The following is an 11,660-nucleotide window of genomic DNA, read 5'->3' as shown; positions in this document are numbered from 1 at the left end:
TCTTAGCCTTTGTGAGTATGAGGGTGTGTCTTTTGATGTGAATATTGAGATGGTAGAGAAAGAATTATTGAAGAAGAATGAAGCCCCCGTTTATGATTCCTATGAAGATAGCCATGATGATAAGATCGTGTTTTGCAAGAACTCATGGGACAAAGAAGCGGAAGGTTGTGAGATCACTCTACTTGAGGAACCTATCCTTGAGAAATTTGAGATACCTTATCATGAACAAGAAGAATGCCCCTCCCCTATTGTCTATGAAGACTATTTTACACCCACCATGGAACCTATGATTGTTGGAGATGATATGGTGGACCTTCTCCAAAAGGTCAAAACATCATATAAAGGATACTTGGTAGAAAAGCTCAAGAAGAAACTCGCAAATGAACATGCTTGTGGAAATTTGGCATCCACAATTTCGACTTCTAAAGAACCCGATCAATTGAATAAGAATTCTCCTTCTACCTTGGAAGGATTGAATAATCAAAACGCTATCAAAATCACCAAAATTGAAGAGGAAGATGGTAAGTGGAAGTCTCCGGACAAATATGAACCATACTTCATACCTTATGTTGACAAGAATCATGGGGTTGTTGGTTTGAAGCATCGCAAATACTCAACCGCCAAGAAAAGGATGAAAAAGAAAATAAATGACAAATTCCTTTGGCCAAGCTTTGTTTTGAAGTTAAGTAAACCATACCTATGCTTATTTGGGGCTTGTTCACAAGCTTTTGATCTCCTTCTAAGAGCCTTGAGCTCTATGGACAAAGAATCTCGACAATTTGAACTAGTTTGGTGGAGTCCTATCTTAAACCACCAATTAAAAAGACAAGGAGAAATAGCAAAAGGGTGCAGGGGAATGATTTTTGGAAGAAAAGAATAAAGAAATGAGAAAGACGGCACGAGACGCTCGTCCTACAAGAAAGACGCTCGTCCTAAAAGAAGACGCTCATACCAGAGGAAAGACGCTCATCCTGAGTAGCAACACGAGAATAATTTTGGTCCAGAGAAGAATCCGAGCGGATTCTCATTAAGACGCTCGTCCTACACAAGACGACCGTCTCAACAACAAGACGCTCGTCCTCAGCCGATCTCAAAAGAGCCAAAATCACTGTCTAAGAATCCGAGCGGATTCTTACCAAGACGCTCGGATTCCCCCTGCGAGACGCTCGTCTCGACACCAAGACGCTCGGATTCCTTTGAAACCTCGTGAAATCCGCCCGAGCCCGACCCTCAACCGCTCGTCCCTCACCCCTTTTTCTATATAAACACCCCCACCATCCCTCATTTTCTTACCTTATCTAAACCTAAAACTCACATTATCATCTCCCAAACACTCCCATCACAAAAATCAACCCCAAAACCCTAACTCTCTCAACTAAAAAATGATGAACCTAAAGGAAAAAGCCACGAAAATCGTTGAGTCCGCCACCAAGAAACGCAAGGGCTCTTCTACATCCGCCCAAGGAGGGATGCCGGCAAGAGGCCATCGCAATGTGATAATAGGTGGGGTGCAGCAACTTGAATACTTTTCGGAGGTGATCTTTACATCCAATGAGCACCGCAATAAGTTCGTCGCATTGCTAGGTAAACATTTTGAGCCGACTCAATTCATTGATACCAAAGTGTTAGAAGTCCTAGGTATAAGGTACCATACTGAAATGTTCTTTGATGGTTTGGGGATTGGAAAACTATTCTATGCCCACGAAGAGACCTACCTTAGCCTTACCCTGGAATTCTTGAGTAGCCTCCGCATCGTCACAAACACGCAAAGAACCGTTTGTATGGAATTCCGATTGTGCAATAACGACCATAGACTAACCCTCAACCAATTTACGAATATTTTTGGTCTTATTGTGCCAACGAAAAACACCGACAGACCCGCCGACTTTGATGTGGACCAAGTTTGTAAGGCTATTTCCGGGAGGGATTTCATATATTTAAAACAATGCAATACCTTCGCAATCCAACATCCGGTGATTCAAATCACCGAACGCTTCATTGCCGGCACTATTAATGGGAGATTTGAGCAAGATAGGTGCACTCTCCTTTATTTGACCTTTCTAGAGTCCTATCTAAATGTTCGGGGGACAAGGCCCTATAGTTTCAACACCCCCTTTCAGATGCTCACAAGGTTCTTCGACTTTGCTCAAGAGAGTTCCCAAATTAAGACCTTCGTGATGGGAGGTCTAATCACAATGTTGGCTAATGATCTCTGTCCCGGGTTTAACATTCATGGGGCTTATGTGAGACTTAAGGGTAGTACTTTAATTGATGAGGATGCCATCTTCAACCACTACCGGTGGTGTACCTACACTCAAACCGGGATTGTAGAATGGTTTAAAAAAGGGTGCTCCTCTATTGTTCTTACGGAGTTGAATGTACCCGCTACCGACCCGAGGTTGAGCTGGTACTCACCTACTCCGAGCTACCTCCTCGACATTGAGATCTACCCCAACCCCCCTCAAAGAGAAGAAGCACCCCGCCAACCTCAACAACCTCGTGGGATGCCGGTAAGGGGTATTGCATCCCCATCTTATGTACCCATCCCACCATACCCTACTCCGTATATGCAATTTAGACCAAAAGTCCCCAATGCTCCGGATGTGAATGATTTGATCAGCCTTATGCAACTGGTCGATCTCGGGGTACACCGAGGGCAAGAAGACAACTATTTGGCCCTCTATCCCCAATACTACCAAATGGCACAACAAGAGTATATGGACCCCAATGGCCCTCGTCCATCTTGGGCTCAACCGCCGCACCTTTTTTTCCGTATTAAAGGGAACGAAGACGGGAACTATGGCGGTCAAGGTGGAGGATTCTACGGTCAAGGTGGAGGATTCTACGGTCAAGGTGGAGGATCCTATGGTCAAGTAGGAGGGTATGACCAAGGAGGTTCTAGCGGATATGGATACCGCGATTATGGTGATGATGACGAATGAGAGATGCCTACCACACCATCTCCAATTGTATGATACTCTTCTCTCCCTACCTCTTAAGTATAGTTGCATTGCATTTCAAATTACCTTGCATTTAGTTTACACCTTACTTGCATTTGTATTATATTCCATATTTCATTTAAATTAGTTAGTACATATAGTATAGGTTGCATTGTAATATATTTCACATGTCTCATATAGTTAGTTGCATTCATACATAGTCACTAATGACCCAACCTCATTTCTCCTACACTAGAAATAGTGCTTAAATCAGTTTGGGGAGGTTTGACCATAGGTGACCATAGTTTACTAGAAATCATGCATCATATAGTATAGTTTGGATTGCATTCATTTGTTATATATGTCATATAGAATTACATTTAGTTAGAGCATGCATACATATCATATCATTGCATTTGCACTTCAATTTTCATAAAACTTTACAAACCCAAAAACATGTACTTTCTTTTTCATTCCTACTCCTACATGAACATTAAGGACAATGTCCAAAATAAAGTGGGGGATGAGAATTTATATTCCAAAAACACATAAAAATTGAAAATTTTTGAAAAATACAAAAACATGTCTTTTTGTTTCATAAACATAAAAACCCATAAAAATTTGAAAAATTGAAAAACTCAAAAACATGTTCATTTCCTTTGTAGTGTAGTCTTGTGTATATTGTATATATTGTGTTTGTCCATCCTTTTTCACATTGATCGACTACGCCATATCCGAGACATGAGGATATTGAAGACCGCATGGTATGATCTTTCCATTCTCCTTTTTCCTCTTTATGTTAATGACTATGTGGCTTTATTTTGATTGATGCGGTATAAACAATGTGATTATAGGATTGCATTTAGATTATTTGGCATACTAGTTGGTAGAAGCATGTGCATTAGGTCGTATAAATGTTAGTTGCATCATGGCATGTAGTTGCATGGTTAGAAAATTTTGTGAAAGCATCTATTTGGGAAACTTGACAAGTGTATATAGGCCCTTGTAGATACCTTTTCTTCTTGAGACTTTGCTCATTAGAATGCTTGTAAAACACCCTAGGATGTGTCATGCTAGTATCCTTTGACCCATGGATTAAGGTCTAGTCAGAGTACCTTGTGGTGTGATAACTCCTTGGCTACCATTTATTCCAAGGTGACCCTTCAAACCATACAACCATCATCCATATTATACCACATTTTGTCATCAAAGGGAACGGGTACAAAAATTGTTCAAACTTTGAGTTCAAGAATTGAAATGAAAAGTCAAAAAGTTTGCAAATTGCATCAAACGAAAAGGGGAGTAACAAAAATAGACTCCTAATGCTTCAAATATAAGCAGCCTCCCTACAAATGGGGTAGATTTGAAAATTTTCAAAAAGAAATGCAAAGAAAAAGTTGAAGTTGTCAAGTGTTGAAAATGCCAAACATCAAAAGAAATGGTAAAAGAAATGTTCACAAAATGTCAGATGCCACAAGAAATTGTGGGGAAAAACAACAACAAAAGCAAACTCTCACATGAAACTAAAAATTCTATTGATCCCTTTTCCATCGTATCCACTTTTGTGCATGGTAGAGAGGGGACGACCCTTCTTCTTGTCTAGGCAAGAAGGGGAATTCCGCGATCTTCCAGTGTTTCTAACACCATAGGGAGTCTACTCTTGACGAAAGCATTTAACAATTGAGACAAAAGTACCCTAGTTTGACACAACTTGGAGGTGATTTATTGGTATCCTTCTAGGCTTAGTAGTTTGAAGAAACCATATCTATAATGTAATATGTACCCTTGAATTGCTTCCCCTTTAGATAATTTCCGCCACTTAGATGAGGAAAGTGGCTATTCGTTTTCGTAGATGCATCCATTACTTGTTTTGTGTGCTTTAATGCTTGGATGTATCGCCATTTTGGCAAGCCCCACCTTGCCTTACAAGAAGGCATCCTATCTCATGGTTGTCTTGTTGTGAGTTGAAGGAGCGGAGTGAGACCCGCTAATTGTCTGACATCGGCTATATTATTAGAATAGTTTAAATAAAGGTCTAGTTCTAGTCACCTCTTAACTCGGGCCGAGTAAAGGTTCGGTTTGGGGATATTTGATGTGACTCATAATTGCACACATTTAGTCCCCTAATTGAGCCCTTTTTGCATAATATTAAAACATTCCATAGCCATTTTATCCGTTAAATGCTTTCTATTTTGCTTTCGTAGTGTTGTTCATATGTTTTGTAGGAAAGAAGACAATATTCGGAAATTCCTGTCTCCCATGCATAATTTGAAGCTTATTGATGATAATGGGTGAACTAGTATGAAAGAGGAGGCAAGAACAAAGACCAAAAAACACAAGAATAAGGATCATGCAAGAGAAGAAAAAGCAAGGACCATTCTGAGGAACAATCCGAGCGGACTACAAAAAAGACGCTCGTCTCCCCTGCCCAGAATCCGAGCGTCCCGAGCAAGCAACGCTCGTCTTCCCGTCTCTTCATCCGAGCATCCCGACCATCAACTGCTCGTCGCCGAAACCGACAGTCCGAGCGTCTCCCTCTTTGGTCCGAGCGTCTTGTGATGAATCTAGCACGATATGCTCATCCCCTTGAAGAGACTTGCATTTCCCTAATTTAGAACTTGGCATTGTTAATTACTAATTTATCTTCACTTAACCTACTAATGCACTACTATAAATACCCCATTTTGTAATAATGAAAGGGGATTATGAAGGAGGTTCCCATATTAGGAAATTCACTTAGATTAGATTAGGAGTAGATTAGAATAGATTACTCTTTAATCTTTCCACAAATCACACATTAATATTTCCTTAATTATTGTTCAAGTTTATTATTGGGTAATTGAAGATTATTGGGTTATTATTGGGAGATTGACAACCTTCCATCAATCAATCAAGTTCTCTTCTTTTACTCTTTGCTTTATTATTTGGAATCATCTTCATAGGTATAATTCTCTTCTACCCTTGTCTAATTATTGTTAATCACATCATTTATTCATCATGTTTTGCTTTGTTAGTATGATTGACAACCTTATTAACATGTTGAACTTGATAATGAGTGAGTACTCTTATAGCTAGGATTAATGGGTAATTAAGGGAAACCAACATGGGGAATGATTCATGCTTAATCTAATATGTTTACATAATTTATTTGCTTGCTTGTTGTGATTTCAATTTATGCACATGTTACGTTCGATGAAATGCAAGCCTATCAATCCCTGCATTTCTTACCCATCACTTATCTTTTCAATGAGACTTGTAAGACATAAATCAACTCGAGTTTCATTAGACCATGCATATATAGTTGAATAGGAAGGACTAAGTCGACTTGTAGGTGTTGTACAATGTAATCGATTCGGCTCCGGGACCCGAACCTGCTTAGGGATTGTAAGATATACATCACTCGATCTCATCACAATAATAAGTGCTTTCTATTTAATCACGAACATGTTTGTATGATCAACTCCCATGAATCCCATATGACCCCATGACATCTTAGTATCATTTATTATTTGTCTACACCTTTACTTGCTTGTTTTACTTTGTTGCTTGCATTAGTTTAGAACACAACTACAAACCCAAATCAATTGTGACACTAGCATAAATTTAGATAGATAGACTTAGAACCCAAAGCACACCGTCCCATGTATCGACCTCGACTTAAACACTAACTAGTTGTTTGTTGAGAATTATAAATGTGTTTGATTGGGAGACACGACGACACCTCCCATCAAGATTGAAACATAAAAGATAGGGATAGTTATTTACCTACTGGAATAACTTTACCAGCTTTTATATCGCCAAGGTACTTTGGACGATTCCTCTTCCAATGCCCAACACCATTACAATAGTGGCATTTGTCCTCAGACGGGGCACCCTTATTGGGCTTAGAGGAGCTAGCTTCGAAAACCTTTCCTTTGTTCTTGTAGGGAGTTTGCTTCTTTCCCTTATTGCCACCTTTCTTAAAATTCCCTTTTCTCTTATGATTAATGTTGAGCACATCCTTGGTGGTGCTAACACTTAGCCTCATGTCCCTCTCGGATTGCACAAGCATTTTGTGCAATTCATCGAGAGAAACTTTCATGTTTTGCATATTAAAATTCCCTCTGAATTGAACATATGCATTAACCTTGTTTAAGGAATGAAGAATTCGGTCAAGGACGAGATCCTCTAGAATCTCTACCTTTTGCAATTTTAAGGTCTTAACATGCTCCATCAACTTGAGCACATGAGGGCTAACCTTTTGGCCCTCCTTGATGTTGAGATCGAAGAATGCGGATGCCGCTTCATATTGAATGATCCTCGAAGCTTGTGAAAACATGGTCACAAGCTTTGTATAGATCTCATATGCGGTGCTAATCTTTATAGCAGTCCTTTGGAGTTCGGCCTCCATAGAGAAGATCAACACATTTTTGATCGCGACCGACTCCTTTTGGTATGTCTCGTAGGCTTGCCTAGCGGTGGGGGTAGACCTTGCGGTATTTTCGGCGGGAGAGGCCTCGGTAAGGTAACGAAGCTTGACGTCACCCTCCGCGGCCAATCGAAGTTGTGCGTCCCAATCGGCGAAATTGGACCCATTCTTTTCTAATTTACATCGATCCATGAAGGAATGGAGCTAATGAACATTGGTGAGAGTGTTCGATCTAGTGTTGGTGAATGAATTTGGAGTTGTCATTGCGATTGAAAAACAATTTTTTGACTACAAAATAGAAAGTGAAGGAATTAATAAACATCTGTCGTTTTAATAATTCTTGTAAACATTTTTAAACAAGTTTTTAAGCATTTATATAGTGACCTCTACCCAACTACTATAAATGATTCCGAGATCCAAATTCATATTAAATCGGGCACGGTGAGCCAATTCATCCCTAATTAATATAACTCGGTGGATTAACTCTTTAATTGATTCTACTTCTAGAACTCTCGGTCGATAAAATTACTTTAATATTTACCTTAAGCCCGGAACACATGCGGCTACGGTCGTGAATACTTCCGTTAAGCTCAACCCAAATTTCGATGTAATAACAATTTACTACCCACTAACCCAACGTAACAACTTAAGCACCCCGGTGAGCCGAGCCTCCTTCCTTACGAAATTGGGACTCATGGTTCTACTATTTGGTAAGGCTAATTCTCAATTATTATTTAGTGAGAGGTCTTGTCAATTTATTATCTATCTCATTTTAAGTGAACTAAAGCGGTGAACTACGATAATTATAATTGACACGGTCGATGACTCGCTTAAATATAATATACATGTGTTGTTATGGCGATTTGGCTATGCATGCAAACATATAAAATAAATGCTAAGCAAAAAGATAAAATCCTAGTATGTTCTTCCTAAAATAGTAAATCTAATAAACTATTTACAAATTCGGAAACCAACTCCTTTGGTCCCTTGAACTTCATTTGGCACGCACTCCAAGGCAACACCGTCTTTGTCGGAACGCCTTTCCGAATGGCACCGTCTTCAACGATCTCCGGGATAAATAAATTACATAGCTTTTCTACTTTACACATTATAAAAAGAAAATTAAAAATAAAAATAAAATTGATACAAGATCACATTAATTACAACCCAATCGATATCCCCATTCATTTCGGGAAATATCAATTAAAAACTAAGGCCATACTAAGTACAAATTACATAATTCAAAAGTTATATAAATTAAGATATGACAATCATAATAAAATGCAGCATTAATATATGTATGAAACATGCCCTGTGATGTGCCAAATCACCCTATTTAAGTTAATATCGTATATTCGGTCCGGTTTTATGGATAATTGTGACTATTAACTTATTAAAATCACACAATATTACATAAATCAAATCTATGTTCAAGTTAATTACCCCAACCTTCTTAGGAATCAAAAATTTAGTCTTCACTAAATATTTGACAATAATTCAACTTGATATTTTATTATTGCTCTTTAAACACTATTATTCATAATAATAAAGAAATAATTCCCAAAAAGTCATACAAATTCGAAAAATTTCAAAATCATAATTTTTTATATTTTGGAAAATTCCAAACATTCCAAAATTTTTATAAAACTTGCCCATAGAATATATTCAACTTATTTCACAAAAAAATCGCATAATACATAACTTTAACCTTTTAATTCCAAATTAAACATAAATTTATGTAAAAATAAAAATTTAAAATTTTGAATATTCTATATAAATTTCTAGAACCTGGAAATGACAAACTTTCAAGCCCAAAAATCAAATTTATAATTATGACTATTTAAAGTTGTTATTTATCAATTTTATAATATAAAATTAATAAACATCCAAATAGAACGAAATTTGACATGCAACTGTAGATCTGATGTTCATATCACATATAAAATATTGGGAAAAAATTTCATGCCATAAAATTCATTTTAGCTATTTTTGCTAAAATAGTCACTATTTATGTGATTTTTACATCTAAAAATCCTAAATCATGCAAAATAAAACCATTTTATCTCAAAATTTACATACAGTGTGTAAATATTACATGTGACAACATACTAAAATTTCATGGGCAGAGACGAAGTCTAACTATTTTTGACCAAAAAACCTCTATTTAATCAATTTTTATCATGTAAAAATCATAAATCATGCAATATAAAACCCTTTTATACGAAATTTTACATACAATGTTTAAAATATGCATGTGAGTTTGTGTTAAATTTCAAGGTCAGAATTATAGTCTAACTAATTTTAGTATTTTAAGTGTCATTTTATTAAATAAAATGTAATAAAAATACTAAAAAATCATATTAAAGAGTAATAAAATACCATAAATCATCAAAATGACCTAAAATCAATTTAGGACCAGAATGTTATTCATGCCAAAAAATTCGTGGTATTTATCCTCACAAAAACACAAATTCCTAGTGTTATATGTTAATAATTTAACTCGGAAAAACTATAACCGATTATGCATGCAACAACTATTGCTCTGATACCAATTGAGATATTCATTAACCTCTTATTAGATACTTCTTATAACTATATAAATTTATTTTAATCATAAAATAATAAGATCTTATGCATGCATAACAATATAATGCAAAGTAAGAAGAAAACCGATCTACTTACAATGAGGGCCGAAATGGGTATAGTAATTGGTCTCCTACCAAATTAGTCTTCGTAAAAATCCGAGTGCTCCAACGGTGAATTTAGACCCAATATTAGAATCTAATCCTTAAGGATTTGTACCAAGATAACCCACTTAATACTTTTACTAATTTGTTTCTAGAAATTAGTATAAGTGCCCTAAAATTGATACTAATATTATATTTGACTACTTCTAGTAATGGTGGAATAATATTAGAGATTTGTGAGTTTTTCTTCTGATATCTTCTAAAACTATTAGAGAGATATTCTAATTATCAATATTGATAATTTTGTAAGAATGAATGATAAATAAGAAGAGAAAAACATCTCATCTTTTGCATAGGGTAGCCGGGTGGGTAGAGGGAAGAGTGCCCAATTCTTTTCAAGTTTGTTCTTCTCAAGATGTAGCCATGCAAGCCTATTATTAGTAGGGCATCATTATGTTCCCTCTAATTAATAGAACAAAACACAACCAAACCCTACACCCTCCATTTACACGGCACAATGGACTTAAAATGGTCCATTTTAAGTTTGTCAATTGTCAATTTGTATAGTGCGACATTTTGTTCATGTTACTAGACATGTAATTAAATAATGCATTTTTAACTTATTAAAAATCATTATATATAAACAAAATAAATCACATACAAAATTAACTAGTAATTCACAATTACAAGTACTTAAAATGAGTCATAGTATTATAAATCACAACAACTTGTATTTATAATAAACGATTCATTCTTATTTTAATTGTTTCATAAACAATAAATAAACCCAAGTAATTAATCAATTTAATTACTTAGTACGATCTTATTTAATCGAATTACAATAAGATACTTATTATCACTCACAAAATCATTAGTTCAATTTTAAGGAATTAACTAACTTGTATCATCATACAATTAATTAATTTATCAATTAAGAGTGTTACCCTAGAGGTATGACCTTAAGGGATCAACTGATCACCACCGTCAAACGACAGTAATGTCAAACTCTAGTCAGCCAATCATTACCGATTAATGTGGATCAGTTGACAATAAAATATTACTTTCGCTCATGCATTCTTAATATGAGATTTAAACACGTGATCGCATTATTGTCGAGGACACATACTCCAACAATTCTATCCTCCGGGGAAGACTAACATGTTGAGAGCCCAAATCACCTGGTTCAAGCAAAGGGATGAGGAATCATTGTGTGAAGCATGGGAGAGATTTAAGGACACTTGTCGTTCTTTTCCACACCATGGACTTAATGAGTGGTTCCTTGTGCAACAATTTTGGAATGGTCTATATGAAGACTCCCGCAACATTCTCAATATGGGATCCTATGTTATGTTTACCGAAGTTGATGACAATCAAACATGGGCCCAAATTGAAGAGATGGCGGTTCATAATTCACAATATAGTAGGCCTCGAAAAGCCACTAGAGGAGGAAAGCATGAGGTAGATTCCATCACTCAATTGGGCGCTCAACTAAGTGCTCATATTGATACCATCAATTTGAAGTTTGAGAAGGCTATGGCTAAGCTTGATGAACCTTCCAAATCTCCCAAACAACATGTTAATGCTATGGTGGCATCATCCTCAATTCCAAGTGGAGTATGTGAGAGT

At 36.5% G+C, this 11,660-nt stretch overlaps 1 non-coding gene across 1 annotated transcript; it reads right to left on the bottom strand.

The window, feature by feature from the left end:
* Positions 1 to 11,192: 11,192 nt before the first annotated feature.
* LOC141604020 (small nucleolar RNA R71) lies at positions 11,193 to 11,299 on the bottom strand. Its single transcript, XR_012525847.1, has one exon. It is a non-coding gene; the product is annotated as a small nucleolar RNA R71 (small nucleolar RNA).
* Between the last annotated feature and the right edge of the window lie 361 nt (positions 11,300 to 11,660).

Source organism: Silene latifolia, chromosome 9, assembly GCF_048544455.1.
Source record: "Silene latifolia isolate original U9 population chromosome 9, ASM4854445v1, whole genome shotgun sequence".
NCBI classification, from domain to species: Eukaryota; Viridiplantae; Streptophyta; class Magnoliopsida; order Caryophyllales; family Caryophyllaceae; genus Silene; species Silene latifolia.
The sequence above is the reverse complement of the archived record's forward strand: the minus strand, read 5'-3'. Positions and strand labels throughout refer to the sequence as shown.